This window comes from Myotis lucifugus, unplaced genomic scaffold (genome assembly GCF_000147115.1).
Source record: "Myotis lucifugus unplaced genomic scaffold, Myoluc2.0 scaffold_1, whole genome shotgun sequence".
In the NCBI taxonomy this organism is placed as follows: Eukaryota; Metazoa; Chordata; class Mammalia; order Chiroptera; family Vespertilionidae; genus Myotis; species Myotis lucifugus.
In genome coordinates, this window is record NW_005871049.1 from 11970853 (window position 1) to 11989959 (window position 19107).

The following is a 19107-nucleotide window of genomic DNA, read 5'->3' on the forward strand; positions in this document are numbered from 1 at the left end:
AGAGCTGCTATTAGATTTTTTTTAAGCACCAGGAGGAAATGTAGAGATCACCTGGGAGACTCCACTCCTTTCTCTGTCCTCCCCAACATGTAGAAAAATGGAAGTTATAAAATCTGCTTAAAATCATGTAGCTTGTTGGCAACTGAGTCATAAGAAGAGTAAAGGTTGTCGGGTGCCCTCTGGTTCACATGCCCTGAAAGGCAAAGCTGACCAACCGTGCAAGACATACCCTCCGAGCACTAAGTTCTGCTTTCAGAAATGCAATTCTGTGTTGCAAATCAGAGAAGAAACATCTCCTGAGTGTTGTGGGTTAGGTAAAGGTTTCTGCAAATAAAGTTTGTCCTTTAGTTAACCTCTTCACATCTGGTAGGCGTGCACACACACACACACACACACACCAATGCAAACATCACTTCTTCAGGGAAACATTTACTTATCATCCTCACGCCCGATCAGGTTCCCCATTATACACCTGCGGGGCACCCCATACTTGTCACAATTTGAAGACTTATCACAATTTAAAGTGACTAACATATTTGTGGGACTGTGCAATTAACATCTGTGAGCTGTCTCCTCCATTAGATTAAGGGTTCATAAATGATGTCCCTAGGACAGGAGTGGGGAACTTCCAGCTCCATTTGGTCTGGCCCTACCAAGGCCTTAGGGGAGAGTTAATTAAATGTTTGACCAAATGTAGCAGGCTAATTTTTAATCTTTATTTTTGAAAGTACATATGTCTCCTTTTCTCCCACATGCACCCCTTCTACTCCCCCCCTCCCAGGCTTTCACCACCCTATTGTCTGTGTCCATGGGTGATGCATATATACATACAAGTTCTTTGATTGATCTCTTCCCACTCACTCCTGCCTTCCCTCTGAGATTGACAGTCTGTTAGCAGGCTAATTTTTAAGTTGATAATTTTGTAAGGCCCTCGAATAATGTTATAAATATCCAAATGGCCCTTGGCAGAAAAAAAGGTTCCCCACCCCTGCTCTAGGGATAAGACACATGCTAAAAGCACATCCTAACCCATCTTTTCTTCACAATACCAACCTGGGAGTACAGACAGCATCAGTGTAATCATATCAAAACTATTTCATCCAATCTACCTCACTCCCTGGTGTGGGTCATTCAAACTCAATTCAGGACCTCCTCCTCCAGGGTCCTAGGGGTCTGAGGGAGTGTCCGCCACGTGCTCACACTTGAGTCCTGTCCACCCTCCTTAGGCATCTCACACTTTGTCCCTGTTGGGTGCTGGCTCCCTGCGCAGTGTGCTGCCAAGGCCTCTGCGTGCCTCGGGCCCACCTTGGAGCTGTCATACCTGATCCGTGGGTCCCAGTCATGGAGGCTTTAGTCAAACTATTCTCTTACTTTTTTCTCCCAACCCTGCTCCCTAGGACTCAACACTGGTGTCCTTCAGGGTTGGCAGAAAAGGCAAACCTCTCCCCCGCATCTGGAAGCAAAGGCTAGATCAAGCTCGTGCGCCTCCATACCCTTTGCCAGAAGCCTCCCTGGTGGTTCATGTCAATAGACCCCTGTAGGGCCTACCAAATGGGCCTTCCTGTCAACCCAGGCCTGTGTGCATTTAAGGGCAACACAACTAAGTCTCTATCTTGGACTCCTGTCAAATCCAGAGCCAACATTGAATGCCTGAGTGGCTCAGGGGGGATGAGACCCTCCTCCTGCACCCATCCTACCACAGCTACAGGGGACTTAAAGGCAAGGCTCTCCGGGACCAGCCCTTGCACAGGCCTGAAAATTACAGCCATGACTTACAGCACCTGGCAGAGTCATGATGTGACTCTGGACAGAGGTGGGGATGGACAGAGTCATGATGTGACTTCTGGACAGAGGTGGGGATGGACAGAGTCATGATGTGACTTCTGGACAGAGGCTGAAGACATGACAGCTGAACCTTGGCTCTGACACTTGCCGGATGTGTGAGCTTCGGCAAGCTTCTCAGCCTCCGTGAGCCAAAGGTTCCTCATCTATACACCAGTACAATCTCTGTCTCTCAGGAAAGTTTATTAAAACTAAACAAAAGTAAACCAGCTGGCACAGTGCTTGGGATGTAACAGATGTTCATTCCCTTTCCTATAACTTGTTGATTTGTTCTGATTTTTATAATCATGCCTTCTCCATAAAAATCTTAAGATATATATTTCATGAAGCACTGATTAAAATTCTACTGTGCTCCTAGAGTTTATACATTCAATCCAATAAATTATTCTTACTATTTATTTTTTTATTTTTATTTTTACCCCTTCACTATTTGTATTGATGGATTACTTTTTTAGAGAGAGAGAGAGAGAGAGAGAGAGAGAGAGAGAAAAACATGGATTTTTTTTCCACTTCTCTATGCATTCACTGGTTGACTCTTGTATGTGCCCTGACCGGAGATCGAATCCACAACCTCTGGGTGTCAGGACAATGCTCTAACCCAGTGGTCAGCAAAGTCATTAGTGAACAGAGCCAAATATCAACAGTACAACGATTGAAATTTCTTTTGAGAGCCAAATTTTTTAAACTTAAACTATATAGGCAGGTACATTGTTGTTAACTTAATTAGGGTACTCCTAAGGCTTAGGAAGAGCCACACTCAAGGGGCCAAAAAGCCGCATGTGGCTCGCGAGCCGCAGTTTGCTGACCATGGCTCTAATTAACTGAGCTACCCAGCCAGGGCTATGCTCACCATCAATTAGCTATTTCCTGGATTCGTTCCTTGTGATGTGAGGGACACTAAATTCCCCCACTTAGAAAATGGCTTCCAATGGAAGAAGCCTATCTTAAGTGAAAGGAGGGGAAACTAACATTTCTTTATTACCTACTCTGTGTGCACGTAGCAGTAAAGCTTGGCAGCTAATGGCTTGGGCTTTGGAGCCACAATGCCCAGGTTTAAACCCAGATTCCACCCCTTAGCTAGCTGTGTAAATTCTCGGGGCCTATGTTTTTAATCCAAACAATGATGGTGATTGTACCTGCCTCATAGGATTGTTGTGGCAAGTACCTGAATTATTTAAAACAATGTGTGGCACATCAGTCCTCAATAAATAGTAGCTATCATTACTTTCCTGTGTAATGTATAGTTTGATCCTCACATCAGCCCTCCAAGGGCTGTGTTTTTTGCTCTCATCCCTGAATGAGAAACCGTGACTGGCAACCCTACCCCAGAGCCCACGGCTAGGACACAGCACCGTCATTCCTGCCCCCGGTTTTATGAGCCCAGAGCTGTGACCGGTCCTCTATGAAGTATGGTAGCAATCATCTCAGGCAGAAACTATAGTTTAACTCTAACCCTGCTGTTTGGCTTAACAATAGAAAAGTTATTTTGATTTTCTGAATTATATAAATCATCCCATTCGATTGAATGCCTTATTGATTGTAATGTGAACATCCCATTGATTGTGATCTTACTGGTTTTAGAAAGCAAATTCCTCTGTACCTGGGAACCAGGACTGGCTCTGTTACAAAGACCACAGCTCCCTCTTAACATTTTTTACAAGCAGGTCACAGTTTAGCCAGGGGTGAAGAGCCTAACCTTTCTAAGGTATGAGCCTGTGACCTTTCGGGAGTATGAGTCTGTAACCTGTGACCTTTCTAAGGTATGAGTCTGTGACCTGTGTTGAGAAATGGAGCGACGAACTTTGTGTGTGTTTAGCCAACCGTTTTTGTGGTTTTTGTGAATAAAAGCTTACTTCTACATCTGGTCGGGGCTGCAGTTCGGTCCTTGCTACGGCGGGGTGCTGTAACTGCAGTCGCTGGCCAGCTAATAAAGGCTCCTAAATTCTACCCTTTGGCTCTGGTGGTCGCCTCTTACGGTTGCCTCATAACACTCTATGGCCCCACGCTTTCCCGGAGGCGGCACCTGGTTCCCCTGAAGTATTCAAACAATGAAGAACACGTTAATTACGTCCTAAAGCACCGTGGTCTGAGTCCAGGTTAGACAAATGAGTTTCAGAGCCACTTTGTTCCAGGTTAAATGATGGCCACATCCATGGTGACTGAGCCCTGCAGCCACCTGGCAGCCAAAGACAACACTGCAAACCAGAAGCTTCAGAGCTGTTTCAATAGCAAAAGGGGAAAGGAACTCTGTCTAGTGAGTGCCAATGTGTTGTGCTAAGCATTTTTACCTTTGTTATTTAATTCTCTGTGCAAAGTAGGAACTATTTCCCCCATTTTCTTTTCTTTTTTAAATATATTTTTATTGATTTCAGAGAGGGAGAGAGAAATAGAAACATCAATGATGAGAATCACTGATCGGCTGCCTCCTGCACGCTACCCCCTGGGGATCGAGGCCTCAACCCGGGCATGTGCCCTGACCAGGAATCCAACTCAACCACTGAGCCACACTGGCTGGGCAATTTCCCCCATTATCTATATGACAAATAAAGCTCAGACAGATTATGTGACTTTCCAAAGGTCACACAGCCAGTGCATGTCAGAGGCTGCACAGGTGTAGACACACAGCTGCATTGTCTTATAAATAAATCATCTCCATAAATACCTGGCAGATCTTTATGACATCCTCTCAAACACCTAACTTAAATCATAGCTAAGGCACCCTGGTCAGCATGAGTCAGTGGTTGGAGCATCGGCCTGAGTACCGAAGGATCCCGGGTTTGATTCCCAGTCAAGGGCATGTGCCTGGGCTGCAGGTTCAATCCCTGAATGGCGTGCGGGCAGGAGGCAACCAATCGATGTGTCTCTCTCACATCATGTATCTATGTTTCTCTCTCTCTCTTTCTTCCCCTCCCTCCCTTCCTTCCACTCTCTCTAAAAATATAACAATATTAAAAAAATAAAATAATGAATCCTTAGAAAAAATATCCTCGGGTAAGGATTAACAACAACAAACATTGTAGCTAAAGCTTATCAAGTGCTTGCACTGCACTAGGCTCTGATTTGGGCTCACATGTAGTATTTCATTTAATCCCCACCACAGTCGCTGGGAGGTTGGTACTACCACTACTTCAGTTCACAAAGGAGGAAATGGGCCTTGAGGAGTTACCAGGCACTTATCAGATGATTTCAGAGTGTGTGATCTTAAACACCAGGCTAGGCTTTCTTCCAGGTAAAGAGGTTATGAGCATGGAAAGTAACTCTGGCCTTCCTTCTCTAGCAACATGCTAGCCTCAACAGAGCACTGGACTGGAGACCATCTATCTCAGTGCTAATCCCGATCTCCACTGTTGAGCAAATTCATCACTCCGGGACTCAGTTTCCTGACCTGTAAACTAGAGAGCTTGAACTTGGATTTATTCCAGTGTGGGAATTCTAGGATGTATAGCACATCAGTATACATGACATAAGCAAATCAACAGAGAAATTTTCATTTGGCCATGTATGCTCTTCCTCATCAAAGACTGTCAGGCAGGTTGCTAACATTCATCTGAACTAGAAACTTGCTTTAAAACTCATATTTTGTCACCCTAGAAAATGCACTTAATACAGGAATTTAGAATTAACTTGCCACCCATGTGAAAGTGAAAGTTCAGCATATATAATGTAGATGTTTTACTGTCTGGGATGGATGGATAGAGGGAGGGGTGGAGAGAGGGACAGGTAAATAGATGATAGACAGACATGGCATTGAAGGCAGATATCTACCTGTGTTGCTGTGCTCCCTTGGACACTTCCTGGCTGTCTGACTTCTGCAGAAGTCACATAGCCTGTCTGAGCTGTAATTTCCTCACCTAGAAAATGGGGGAAATGGTGCCTCCCTTCCTGAGAGAATTAAACAACAAAGGTAAATACTTAGCACAATATATTGGCACTCAATAGACAGGAGTTCCTTTTCCTCTTTTGCTTATGAAAACAGGCATGCATACATATATATAATCCTTAATTTTAAAAATTCAAAGACTAATAAGAAAAGAAAAAAGAGGCAAGGACTACAAAGAAATAATTCAAGAGTGAACTGAAAGATGGCTATGTAGGGCATCCACCTAAATTCAAATGTATCCTCCAGGGAGGGGAGTGCAGGGGAGGGGCGGGCCAGGAGAGGATGAAGGGGGCACATGGGCTGCAACATGCTGCCAATCCACCCAGAGCTGTTGACCGGCTTCTTCCCCAGTCCCTCCCGCCCAAGTTTTAGGAAATGCTAGCGAGCTCTAACCTCTCATTTTCCCCAGCGGAATTCATGTTGTAATTCACCAATGTCCCTGTTGTCAACTTTAATCACTTCAAATCAGGGAAATCTGCTAAGGAAATGTGTGTGCTACTTCCCACACAGGCTGACAAACAGCAGGTCCCTTTGACGTAGTTAGAAGAGTCATCAAAATCACTTCCTGGTATGTTCACACAGTGCCTGGGCCACAGGAAGAGAATAAGAACAAGGCCTCCCTAACAGGTTAGGGAAGATGCCAAGAAAGGCAACTGGAGAACAGAGCAAGCAAATTTTGTCTTTTTTTTTTAATTGAACTTCCTATTTTGAGATACATTCACATTTGCATGCAGTTGTAAGAAATAATACAGAGGGATCTGGTTTGTTCTTTTTTTTTTTTTTTTTAACTAGAATTTATTAATGAACACAATAGAAAAAAAAGACAAATTGTGACATCAAAAACAAAAGAGGGTAAAGGGGAGATTTTTTTACGCAATAGAAGTTAAGGTGCTTAATACAGGTGACCAATCAAGTCAGTATTTTTCAAGCACTTTGCGGGCAAGTCAACAAAGGGCTTTCATGGCTCACAACCTCCTACAGCTCCACAGCGGCTACTGCAGTGTATCTATTACCAATGCACTGGTGTGCATGCAACTCCTCCTACGTTCCTTGGTACGTTGTGCCAGGTCCCACAACTCCCACATGGGCATCTCTGTTCATAAATAGATGTCAAATTTTTGTTGGTTGAAAGGAGGGGGCAAAACTAATGTATTTCTTTTTTCTTCTTTTTTTTATTACTTAAAGTATTACAAAGGATATTACATATGTGTCCTTTTTTTTCCCCCGCCCTTGACAATCCCCTGGCCTCCCCTACCCCCCAGTGTCTTATGTCCATTGGTTATGCTTATATGCATGCATACAAGTCCTTCGGTTGATCTCTTACCCCCCTCCCTCATGCTTTACCCAACTTCCCCCAGTGGTAACCTCTTGAAAAACTAGACCGCAAGTCACAGCCAGGATATCAGCACTGACAGTCAAGATACCTCTCCATCACCGCAAGGCTCCCTCGTGGTGGCCTCCCTTACCGCCTCCTTCCTTAACCCCTGGCAACCATGAATCTCTTCTCCTTTTCTATATGTTTCTCAGTACAGAATGATAAGTGAAATCATACAGTATATCATCTTTGGGGGTTTCATTCTCTAGAGATTCACCCAGGTCGTATGAGCACCAACAGTTCTCTCCTTGTATTGCTAAGCAGCATTCAGTGTGGATATATCACTGTTCCTTTAACCATTTGGAGAATATCTAGGTTGTTTCCAAGTTTTAGCTATTATTAATAAAGCTATAAACAGTCACATACAAATTTTTATACCAAGTCTTCATTTCTCTGGGATAAATGCCCAGCAGTGCAATTCCTAATTTACACCCAAGTATTTTCTTTAAAAGGAACACAACTATAAATGGTATTGTGATTTTAATGTCAGTGTCTATATGTTCATTGCTGGCATAGAGAAATTCAGTTGATTTTTGTATGCTTATCTTGTATCCTGTGACCTTGCTGAATTCACTTAGTTCTGGGAAGTTTTTAATTTATTTATTTTTCTGGAGATACCTTGGAATATTCTACCAAGAAAATTATATAACCTGCAAATAGGGACAATTTTATTTATTCCTTTGCATCTGTATGCCTTTTATTTATTTTCCTGTCTTATTGTTTTGGCTGTAACTTCCAGCGCTATAATTGAATTAGAGAGATGAAGTGAGTATTTTTGTCCCCAATCTTAGGGAATGCTGTGGGCTATAATTATGTCCTCACCCTTCCCCCAAAATTCATACATTCAAGTCCTAACCCTCACTACTCTATGATTATATTTGGTAGAATTCTCCAGTGAAACTAGCTAAACTAACTAGATTTCTTTCTTGGGAGTACTTAAACTCAACTTCCTTAATAATTATAGAAGTATTCAAATTATCTTGTATTGGGTGAGTTGTGGTAGGTTTTGTTTGTTTGTTGGGTTTTGTTTTTGTTGTTGTTGTTTTTTATAATGCTCACCCGAGGTATGTGCCCTTGACTGGGAATCAAACCTGAGACCCTTCAGTGCATGGGCTGACACTCTAACCACTGGGCAACATTAGCCAGAGAAAGTTGTGATAGTTTGTGGGGGTTTTTTGAGGAATTGTCCTTTCCAGCTAAATTATTAAATTTACGTATAGAATTGTACCTATTATACTCTTTTTATACTGCTTATTTTTTAATATGTTGATCTTTTTTATTTTTGTTCCAAAGTGAAAAAAGATTTTATACTTTTTTTTAAAGTATAAAACATACTCATAGTAAATAAAAAAGCTAAATAATAGGGAATAGCACCCAAAAAAGAAAGTAAATCAAACCAATCAAAGACTGTGAACATTCTAGTGAAGACCCTTCAGACATCTACTTATCTATCTGTCTGTCTATACATTGTCTATCTACACACTCGTGTATATTTAAATATACATTTTATTTAAATGGAATTGTACTATGGACACGGACAACAAGGAGATGAGAGCATGAGTGGGGGGGTAGGTTGGGGGTTAATCGAGGGATGAGGACACATTTGTAATACCTTAACCAATAAAGAAATTAAAGATAAAAAAAATGGAAGTGTACTATGTATGCCCATCTGTAACCACCTTTTTCATTCAACAATATGCGGTATAAATCCTTCCATGTCAATGTAGATCTGAATTGTCATTTATAATGACCACAAGGCATCCCATTGTGCAAATGTATCATAATTTATTTAAATAACCTGGTACCAATTGACCAAAAATTAAAAACATAAATCAGAGGGTGTATTTTTTTGTTGTTTACTCTCCAATGGCTTTCCATTGCTCTTAGAATAAAATCAGAACTCTAAATGACAGCTGTGATTTGGCTCCTGTCACATCGGCTCCTTCTGTCTCTCAAAGTCATCAAATGATTCTCCCACCTCAAGGCCATTACCCTCAATTTCCTGCCCCAGCTCTTCCCACAGTGAGGCTCATTCTCATCCTTCAGTCTCAGTTTAAATATTGCTCACTCTCTCCTCTCTACTTCCTTCATAGCACTGACCACACTGTATAAGCATCCCGTTTATTATGCTGGCTTATTATCTGTGTCTCCTCCCTCAACTAGGGCATTTTTCCGCCTCACTCACAGTTTTATGCCCAGCACCTAGTACTGTGCCTGGAATACAGTGAGTGCTCAATATAAGTGTTTATGGAATGAACAAATGAATGAGTGCTTAGAGATCCTTATACTCTCTGCCCCAAATCAGAGTTAGGAGCCATGAAACTGAGTTACCCAACACACATCATCACCTTGTGGAAAAATAAGTCTCCAAGAATCTATAGGCTAAAGTTCATTCTTATAAAAGGCAAATGCTCATTGTCCTAAGAATTACAGTTAAGGTGTCTCTGTCCCACCCCCAGAATTGATAAAATTGGGATGAATTTACCATTTGAAAACAGAACACATGGTGGCTTCTACCCACATCTTCCAGGTGTTGTAGAAAAATCCTGATGTTTGCTAACGCTCCATTGTCAAACTCGCAGCCCAGTTGTACCCAGTGGGCTATGGTTTGAACGGAGTCTAGAAAAATGAGCGCCAGAAGAAAGAATCCGCCTATGTTTCTCAATCACTGTATGTTCTAGGGGAAAAGAATATTTGTTTCTAAACAACCTTTCTTTAAACATAATTATTCATCAGAAGTGGAAAAGCACTCCTTTCACAGTTAGCAAGCCCAGGGGCAACTGAGAAAGAGGCTGCCCCAGTGGGGTTCAGCTCAGACACTTCCTCTACCTCCTGTCCTAGGGGCGCAGGCCCTATGACTTCTCTCCGGAGCCTGAGGCAGTCTCCTTCCAAAGGAACTGTTGGTAATAGTTACCTGGGGGGAAGGAGGGGCTAGAGCAGCCGTGGGCGTGGGCCCGTTTGAAATGAATAAAACTAAAAAAAAAAAAAGACTGTACCCTTTTATGTAATGATGTTTACTTTGAATTTATATTAGTTCACACAAACACTCCATCCATGCTTTTGTTCAGGCCCTCCGGTCCAGTTTAAGAACCCATTGTGGCCCTCGAGTCAAAAAGTTTGCCCACCCCTGGGCTAGAGTGAGGTCGGTCTTGTCTGTTTTGAATGATGTAATGCCTGAAAATGAGACTGTAGTATTGCATGACTTATAATAAAAAGAGAAAATAATTTTACTTTAAAAACAAACCTCTAGCATACCTTCTCAGAGTGAGGCTCTCTGTCTTCCTGTGTAACAGCCACACGAAAAACCATTTGGCAGTTTTTTTAAATAAATATACATTTGCCATACAATCCAGCAATTCTACTCCAAAGCATTTATCCAAGAGAAATGAAAACATATGTCCACACACAGATGAGCACATGAATGTCTATAGCACTTTATTCTTAAAAGCCAAAGCTGGACACAGTCTAAATGTCCAACAACAGATGAGCAGATAAACAAATTTTAGCATATATGGAAAACTACTGTTAAAAAAAAGAAACAACAGGATAAAATGGAGTCACTTTTGCTAAGCCACATCACCACACCACAACACCACACCACAACAAGCAACTAACCTAAATTTCAACCTTTTCCAGGAGTGGAACTTTAAACCAATCAGTCGACAATTTCCTGGTCAGCACTAGTATGGCCATCTGCCTGTTAAGACCCCTCTACCTGCCCCCAAGAAAAAGTGCCCTTGCCTGAGATAACCCACTCCTTTAATTTCTTAGCCTCACCCTCTTTCTGCTGAATAAATCCTTCCATTTTGTACAAGTCACCTAATTCCAAATTAGTTACTGGACAGGAGGCTGCTCAGATTCATGAGTTGCTTAATAAAACCAAAGAGAGATCTTCACATTTATTCTGGTGAATGTTGACCTTGAACACTACACTACCCAGCAATAACAGAGAGGAAACTAACTAGACACACAACATGGATGAATCTAAAAGCATTATTCTGGCCCTAGCCAGTTTGGTTCAGTGGATAGAGCATCAGCCTGCAGACTGAGGAGTCCCGGGTTTGCTTCCAGTCAAGGGCACATGCCCGGGTTCCAGGCTCGATCCCCAACAGGGGGTGTGCAGGAGGCAGCCAATCAACGATTCTCTCTCATTATTGATGTTTCTATCTCTCTCCCCCCTCCCATCCTCTCTGATATCAATAAAAATATTTTTTAAGTAAAAAATAAATAAAAGCATTATTCTGAAGAGTATACACTGCATATCCCATTTATTTATTTGTTTATTTACTTATTGCATATTCCATTTATTTTTAGAAAGAAAAAACAAATCTACTCTATAATAATAGATGGTGTAATGGTGCAGAAACTCCATTTCTTTAACATGACCCTTTATCCCTTCTGTCCGTCTGAGACAGAGAAGCTAGGAAAATCCCTTGGCAACTGGAATGGGGAAACTGAGACAGGCAGCTGAACAAATAGGCCCAGCAATTTACAGCCAGATACAGAAGGTACCAGGGTGCAAAGCCCGAGTGCCTAGCAACAGGCAAAACTGGTGCCAGAGTGGCCTTTCCTCCCCTGACATATGTTTTAGACCCCCTGACCTTTCCTCCCTGGAGATAACATCTAGGCCTCACTTGTATTTCAGCTCCAGGCTCAGAAAAGCAGCAAAACCAGCTGGTGAGGCCAGGACCAGCTGTGATGATAACTAATGACACCCTGCCCTGGCACCGGCCAATCAGTGGAGACCACAACCTTGAAAGGACACACCTGGGGAAGGTGATGACTACTTTATTGAGATTTCTGGGCCTCATTCTCCGGAAATTCTGTTTCTTTGTTATGGGGTGGGGCCACAACAGTAGTAACAAAGAAACAGAATTTTCGGAGGATGAGGCCCAGAAATCAGGATTTTAAAAAGATTCCCAGGTGATTCTAATGTGCAGCCAAGGTTGAGAACCACTTCCTTATGTCTCTTCCTTAATGTCAAATAAAAGAAGCTACAAAACTTATTTCCAGGAGCACTTGAGATCTTGCTCCCCAGCACATGTTGTCAGTTTGGCTCAATTAAACTCACAAAAATTCTCTACAGGTTTGGAAGTTTCAAGAAAACCAAAGCCCCAAAATGGCATCATTTGCGCTGAAAGCCCACCACACCTAGACTTAATACCTGATCTAATTGCAGTTTCAGCCTCTCCCAGAAATGTAATCTTAACCAACCAGTTTGGAATTTTCTGGTCAAGCAACAGTAAGATATCAACCTGTCACATGGGCCCTCTCCATCCCCCAGAGAAAGGAGAGGCAATCTGCTTGATAAAGCCCTTCCCCTTCTCTTCCCTTAAAGAAAAGATAGCCAGACCCCAAAATAACCCTTTCTTTCCTAATCGCTCCTGCTCCACCCTTCCTCCTATAAAAGCCTTCCATTTTGTAGAACCCCTCAGAGCATCCTAGTTGTTAGATGGAATACTGCTGGGTTCATGTCGCCAATTAGATTTTCAATTGTATTTAGTTGAATTTTTTAAAAAATATTTTTATTGCTTTTTACAGAAAGAGGAAGGGAGAGGGAGAGAGAGGGATAGAAACATCGGTGAATGGGAAATATAGATCGGCTGCCTCCTGCAAGTCCCCACCGGGATGTAGCCTAAAACCCGGACATGTGATCTGAATGGGAATTGAACCAGCGACCTCTTGGTGCAGGGGTCGACCCTCAACCACCGAGCCACACCAGCCGGACTTGAATTTTGTTTGTTAACGAAGGGTGGGGCCCTAGTAAGATTGGTAGCCTTATAGGAAGAGGAAGAGAAGAGATTTCCTCCCTCCAGGATCCCGGGCTGACCGGTGCTAATGCACCGATCTGCCACTGGCCACGCCAACAAGCGGCCCTTTCCCTCTAGCTTGCATGTCTTCTTATACGGCTTCACTTCTGAGAGCTGAAGCCAGATGTTGATCAACTCAGGAACTGGTGAAAGTGCTGGGCAAACAGCAGTGCTAAGCAGGAAGTCTCCAGAGGGGGGCGGGGGGGGGGGGGGGAAACACTACAACTTTTATGATTATTGGCTCCTTTGCCTCAACGTATATTTTGAGGTTGCTCCAATCTTAAGAGTAAAAAGACAACTCACCTGGTTCTTTATCCCATTGTCCTTTCACAATCTGGTTTCCACCACCATCTGCCTATCTACGATTATTCACACAAAGATAAAGCCACCTTCTTCTTTTTTTAAAATATATTTTTTAATTACAGTTGACATACCATATTATATTAGTTTCAGATGTATAACCCTGTGATTAGACATTTATATAACTTACGAAGTGATCAGCCTGATAAATCTAGTACCTGCCTGGCAGCATACATAGTTATTACAATGTTATTGACTATATTCCCTATGCTGTATTTTACATCCTGTGACTATTCTGTAACTACCAATTTAAACTTTTAAATCCCTGCATCGTTTTCACCTGAAAGCCATCTTCTATTATCAACTCCAAAGGATTCAGTCCCCACCTTGACCTCTTGGAGCATACATCACCGTTAACCCTTCTGAAAACCCATCCCTTACTTTTAAGACACCAATCTCTCCTTGTTTTCCTTCTCAGACCAAGTCTCTGGTCTCTTTCCCACAGGAATTTCAACCTTCACACTTTTCTTATCTTGGACTTTTTGCGGGTGATCTAGTTATCCACAGCCGCAACTACTGAACTCTTAAAGGTGGCCCTGACCCTGCTGTGTACCCCAGGTTCATAGTTTCATTTGCCTACAAAGCGACTCCACCTGGGTGTTCCAGGGGCACATCGCAATCATATGTTTCAATCTTAACTCAGGGTCCTCCTCTGACAGGGGCATCTCCAACGGTTTCCCTTGTTTGGTACTATTATCCACCAGTCACCAAGCCATCCCTAGACAGTCCTCTCCTCACTCCCTTGGACTTCATCTGTTTCTCAAGCCTGTGGTTTCTGTCTCCTTCATAGTCCTTAAGCCCATCTCATGGCTGCTTTCATTGACCCCAATTCATTTGTTTAAGGAGCAGTGCTGAGGGACGAAGGGAACTGCACCAGAATCCACTGGGTGGGTTTCTTTTCTTTTTTAAATATATGTTTATTGATTTCAGAGAGGAAAGAAGAGGGAGAGGGAGATAGAAACATCAATGATGAGAGAAAATCATCAATCAGCTGCCTCCTGCATGCCCCCTACTAAGGATTGAGCCCACAACCCAGACATGTGCCCTGACCAGGAATCAAACCGTGACTTCCTGGTTCATAGGTTGATGCTCAACCACTGAGCCACGCCAACCGTGCTCTGCTTAGTCTTTCAAAGGTTCCCCAGAACCCTCAGAATTAAGTCCAAACTCGTTTGAAAACCATTCATGTGTTCCTTCTTGCCCACAGCCCCCGACTCATCTACCCCTCCCTTCTGGGTGCCCTGCACTCAAGCCTTATCAGGTGTGGTGGCACTCACTGTTCCTAGAACATCCCTCCTTTCTTTGCCTTGCTGTTCTCTCTGCCTCATATCTTTCTGCTTGGAAGTCACCTTGTTCAAAAAGCTTCTCCTGACTTCTCCTGGCAAGTAGGCATTTCCTGGTCTGTTTCCTTGTATCAGGATTCTATATTTATCAGATACTAGTGGCCCAGTGCACAGTTTCGTGCACAGGGAAAGGAAATTAGAAGAAATATTTTAATATCACTATTTACATTTTCTCTATAAAAGAAGTGTCAACCAAATTCATGATAGACAATGACAGATCGAAACACACGCGTGCGATTGGCACCAGCAAGAGCTTTATATGTATCGTGCATGTGGGAGTCAACTTAGCCTTTAATATATATTAAATAAACTTGCTTAATTAGACCTGCTTTCTGATTTAGCTAAACTTTTTCCAGCCCAGGGAAGCACCCCAACTTCTCTTTCAGGTAATTGTCAGCAACACAGCAGTAAATAACAACACAAAGCAGATTATTATTGTAGATCATGCAGGGAGAACAAAGGGTAAAATATTTACCTGTAGCAGTGTTTGACTATATTCTGCCCAGTGAGAAAACCTGAAGTCATTTTCAAAGGTCCACCATTTCTTACTTCTTTTAGGTCAGGTCAAGTTTCTAAACTTTCTAAATCTCCACTTTCCAGATAATGAAAAGAAAATAGTATTCTACCGAGTCTCCTATCTACCTACTCCAGGACTTCTGTGAGGATCAAATCAGATGAGGCACAGGAAAACGCTTCACAGATATTTGGTTAAAGTGTAAAATGTTTGCACCTGGCTATAAAGCAAGTTGTGTTCCTGGGCTGAAGAAACTCCAAGGAGGCTAGTTTCTGGGAGAGGAAGCCAGGTGCTGCTACGTGACGTCATTACCTACAGCGACCATTTCCAGGGTGGGCCGGGCTGTGGGCCACATTTTGCACCATTGGGTCTCGGCAGCATTGGCTGCAATTTGGTGGGGTGTCACTCCAGGGTGGTGGCAGGGCCTGTGTCCCACTTGGGAGAAGCTGAGTATTGCTTTGTCGGCGCCAGGTCCACGGTTCCCTTTCTTTGTAAATGGCCAGTGCGAGTCACTGCAACTCCTGCATTGCGCATCTGCCCCCTGGTAGTCAGTGCACATCATAGCAACTAGTTGGATGGTTGGAGGGACACTTAGCATATTAGCCTTTTATATATATAGATTATAAGAATTTGTGTTTACGCCTCACCCATTAAACTGTGAAAGGACTTCATTCAATTCATTTTTGTATGTTCTTATGTAGAGCCTGGGACATAATATGTACTAAACAAATAGCCACTGAATAAATTTTTGAAGTGATTCAGTTTTAACTCATATTTTTCTGATTGCTTTAATCTATATATATATAAAGCCAGTGACCATAATGACCATAATGACCATAATGACCAGTCGCTATGACGCCCATTGTGGCCAGTGAACCGGCCTGATCAGGGGGTGGGGCTAGCCGGCCAACCTCATGGCCCCTCCCCTTTGCCAGCCTGCCCCTGATCAGACTCTGAATCAGACTCTCCCACCCTGATCAAGAACAGACCACCAGCCAAACACTCCCACCCTTTCCCCCCCACCAGCCCCGCCCTTGATCAGCCTGCCCCACCACTATAGGCCTGCAGCCCTTCCCCCTTAACGTCCCAACCCTGATCACACCCCCCACCCCAAGAGGGGGCGGGGCTGGCCAGCCAACCTCCTGCAGCCACTCCCCTCTCCCAGCCCCACTCCAGATCGGCCCCCCACCCCATCAGGGGCAGGGCCCACCAGCCAACCACCCATGGCCCCTCCCCCAGGCTACTGGCCCCCGATTGGCACCCCCCACTCCAATTGGGGGCGGGGCCCACCGGCCAATCACCCGTGGCCACTTCCCTCAGCCTGGCCCTGATGGGCCCCAATAGTGGCAGGCCAACCTCCTGCCATCTCCTTCTCCCGACAGGCCCAGCCCTGATTCGCCCTGATTGGGGCCGGGCCAGCCGGACCCCACCCATGCCTCTAGTATGTAATAAAAACACAATACTACTTTCAGGATGGCATGTTCTTTGAGTCCCTTTCAATAATGACAGTTTATATTTGACCAGTACTTTAATTTTTCTAGCAGTTTTTCCCCAACACTTTGTTATGAATATTTCCAAACATATAACCCATCACTTATATTCTAACTTAACCTTTTGTTATCCAGGCATACCTCGGAGATATTGCAGTTTGTTTCAGACTACTGCAATAAAGCAAGTCCTAGTGCTTTTGCTTTTGGAGGGTCTTGCTTTCAAATTTGTATTGTGAATCCCAATACAACATGAGGTATGCAAAACACTCTGATGGTCTATTTTATTATTGCCTTTTATTTCTAATGACTAAGGTCTGATTCTACCTGTTTTATAAATAAGGAAACTGAGACTAAGAGGGTTTATTGACTTGCTAAAGAGCTTGCCTTTCAGGAGCTGTAATCTCGTGCCCTCTGACTAATCCACACCTTCTGGCACTAGATATGTTACGTAAGAAGGTCTGAACCTGCAGAGAATTTTATAAGAGTTTATTTGAACCAAACTGATGACATAAGCTGGGGAGGAGGATTGCAAATACTCCGGAGATGAACAGTTTCTTTTATGCATTTGAAATTATGGAGGTGGGGAAAAGCAAAGCGAGGATAGGATGACAGGATAGTTAATAAGATGATGTGCTCTCTTAAGGGTGGTTACAATTTACTGCAAAGGTGTGTTAACCTAGATGCACAGAAAAAATGAACAGAGCTTGCTGAAGGCGAAGGTAACCCTCTTACTTAAAGTTATGTGCCTGGGGTGTGACAACCCACGATGACCTGCCCAGTTAGGAATTTATGATCAGGTCACCCTGTGAGGTCACTTCCCATATAAGCTAGGTCTGAAAAAAAAAATAGGAGAATCAGCAAAATTATGGGATAACCAACAAGAAAATGTTTGTAGCTCATAAGTAATTCAGAGAGGTGTCCAGTCTTGGGCACCCTCCCCCTCACCCCACTTCCATTCCTGGTTAGTCATCATTTCCTGCGGGACCTGAGAGGGTCCTTCCATGCCTTCTCCTCTAGCACAAGAAGCAAGTCTAGAGCATCTTCCATCTCAGCTGGTCTACCCTTTCTTTACATGTGCCAGAGATACCTCGCCTCCATTAAAGCAGGGCCCGAATCACATCCTTGCCCAACTCACAAAACACAGCAGCTCACCATTTCCTACCAAATGGAGTCCATTATAATCTCCGCCTTCCACAGTGTAACCTGTCCAAGCATCTGTTCTCTTACTCCTTAGCTTCCACCCTGCACAACTAAAAGGGGGAGTTGTTTCCCCGAATACACCCAGGGCTTTGTGCTTATTTCCTTTCTTCATGTATAAATCGCCACCACTCTCCCCCCTCCTCCCCCCAAATCCCACACGTGTAAATCCTAGACTTACACGTTATGGCCCAATGCCAATTGTTCTCATAAGCCTTCTGGGAACTCCAGGCCCGTTATAACCCCTATCGCCAAATTTATGACAACTTGTGGTACCGATATGGTCTGATTTCTCTTAAGATCTTCTGCCCTTCGCCTGAGTAAAGCAACCTTGGGGAAAGGGACGCTATCGTACTCATCGCCCACACACAGTAGGTGCTTTATCGTGCTCAATTTCGTTGAACGTAATATATTCCGCCCAAAGAGTCGGAAGCGTACGCCCTTTGCTGTATTCACACTCACACTCACACGCACACACGGATGCTGTCTTCTACTCGATACACACGTGCCCCAGAGCCCAGCCCTGGAACTGCCTGGGGACTCCCAGCCTGTGGGCGCTTCCATTCCAGCCAGCTGGAGGGGGGCTCATTTATTTAAAACCGCTCCATCGGATATCTTAGACCTCCTTAGGCCTCAGACAGCCTCCTCTCCACCATCAACTGATAATATCTTTCTTTTAAAAATAAAATTACCCCAATTCTTGGAATATAGCCTGGCCGCGCGTGGGTCCGCCCCATGCATCCTCCCCGGGTCCCACTTGGTAGCGCCCGCTTTGTCAGCGTGCGGGCTCACAGCTTACCTCCCGGTCTCGCAGTCCACAGTCGCGCAGTGCCGCCGTCGCCCCTGCTCTGGAGCTGCGCTCCCGCTTCTGCACTGCGCTCTGCTGCTCCCGGAGAGATGGAAGGAGCAGACCGTCGTCTCGATAGGACGACTAACAGCAGTCTGCGTCGGCCTGCGAGATCGGTTGAGAGCAGATCGTTATGCTCTGAGAACTTCCCCTTGTGCCATCCTCCCTCCCAGCAGGGCTGCAAGGTGGAGATGACCACCCCTCTCTCACTTGAGTGAGACATGCTATTGACGCACACACTGAGCCCCTTTCGAAGCAGCCAGCATTGCCTTCGCACATGCTGTTCCCACTGCCCGGAGTGCCCTTCCTTTAGGGTTCGCTCACATGATTGGGTCCTCTGTCTTCAGGCTTGAATTTAAAGGAGCATCTTTCATTGATATCCTTCCTAAGGGCCTTGACTAATAGGTTTCCCCCACTCCTTACCCACTACCTTGTCTCTGTCACCCTCC